This window comes from Macrosteles quadrilineatus, unplaced genomic scaffold (assembly GCF_028750875.1).
Source record: "Macrosteles quadrilineatus isolate MER2022 unplaced genomic scaffold, UCM_ALF_1.0 Scaffold_9__3_contigs__length_116548681, whole genome shotgun sequence".
NCBI classification, from domain to species: Eukaryota; Metazoa; Arthropoda; class Insecta; order Hemiptera; family Cicadellidae; genus Macrosteles; species Macrosteles quadrilineatus.
The window spans coordinates 56894452-56896514 of NW_026542602.1; positions in this window are offsets into that span (position 1 = coordinate 56894452).

Consider the following 2063-nt stretch of genomic DNA (forward strand, 5'->3'; position numbering starts at 1 on the left):
CACAGAAAAATAAACAATGTTTTAAATATTTGGAAAAGGATATTATTTTGACAATTACCATTTAAACCAGACAGCTCATTATTGAAGAAACTATTAATCATTGCAATGGACTGAAAACAATATTCTTCAAACACTGGAAGATCAAAAGCATCGGAGAGTGGTGTTGAAGCGACAATGTGTTTTGTTATCAAAACCAGGTGGTTGTTGTTGACAGATTCCAATGTTTCTTTTGCTTTCCCGAGTCTTTTCTTTGAAGTATTGGTTTTGTTTCAACGCGCAAAGTAGGAAGTTCTGAGAAAGAAGCGTTTCAAATAGTAATATTATCGTAATTGCTTTTTGTCCCACAGTTGATCGGTATTCTGTCAGATATTTTCTATTATATTTAAGATAAAGATATTATGACTATATACTAAGTTTGTATTAAGATAAAGTCTACAATTTTAATTTGATACAATTAGCTTTGAATTTTATAATTTAATTGTTTTTTTTTATACAGGTGGATACCACATAAAATGTTTGTTGGTAGAATACGTGCTTACTGAAAATGAAAACATAATACTTCATAATACTTCAATATGCTTTTACTGAAATGGTGAACATGTGGGGTAGGTATTTTAAGCTAATTATGAGTGGAGATGAGGGTAGTATGAGTAGCGCGATCTTGTAGTCCTGTTAGTGGCTAAGGCCGACATATTCCTTAGACACAGCTTTTAATTAGTAGCCCATGCAGCCAATGGCAACTGAGTTACCTACAGTTTATAGTGGAATCCGAATCATACTTTTACTTTGGAATTTACGAATTGGTCTAATTATCAGGATAGCACTGCAGACAGTCGTAGTACTCACTAGTGTGGCTTTAATCCACACCATGGAATATCGCATCCACAGATCATACTAATAAATAAGGATGAGATCATACACTTAAAGTAGTGACGCATGCTTAAAATATGAACAGTATAACATTAAATAGTTAAAACTTTATAAAAACGAATATGGTAACGAAGCCTCAAAATACGATTATCGTTTTATACTAAATTGAATGAGATAAAATATTTAATTATTATTGTGTTTTTCAATAAATGAACTAATTATTCTAAATTCTAAAGTATAAAGGAAATCTTGAGCAGATGTAGAATTTAAATTAATATAACAAAAAATTATAAAAATATTGAATATTGGTTACAAAGAGACCAAATGAAGGATAAAGTAACATGTCTAAATGTAAACACAGAAATTACCGTAACGTAAGTTTTGTGTAGTAATAGTGGCTTTAATCCACATCCCAATAGATACCCGTTCAATATGATCCTGAATAAATAGCATCCCCTCTTAAAATTAGATTTTCTGACATCGGTTTTTAGTACCCAAAAAAATATGTTGACACAATAATATAATTGCTTGTTACTGTGATTAATTACAAGAAAGAAATACTATTTACTTTAAAAAAAGTATATTTCAAATATCTAGTTAGGAATATAAAATGCACATGTTTACCTAATGGCCAAGTCATCTTTATAATCGGCATGGTATTGCAATTGGTTTCAAAGTAAAAATCCAAACATATTTCCTGTAGTGTAATTAAATATTTTTCTTCTTATGGGTATAATGTTGTAATTACTTGTATATTTAATTCCCATTTACAACATCCCCAATCCTGTAAGCTACTTCGTTCCGTATTGCAATCGCAAACCTTTACAATAGTTACCCTAAACTACAATTTAATCATTATAAAATTCAGACTAAAATCCTGATTGTAATGTATTAAAAAACAAATAAACCTTACATACACTTTAAAAAACCTATAACAACTCCTTTAAACAAATGAACATGTCCAGCAAAAACTATACTAACTCCTATCACTCAATTGACAGTCGATTAAACAAAGCAATATCACAAAACAAACATCAAACATCGTCATTTAATTTTTCAATTTCATTTATGCCAATTCAGTATACCTGGATCGGATAATAGAATGGATTGATTTTACCGGGAGTTTCCCCAAGTCGCCACCGCAGCGCTGTCGTAGGGGCGGCGCTATGACAGTCAGTGTTTAAAAGCCGCAG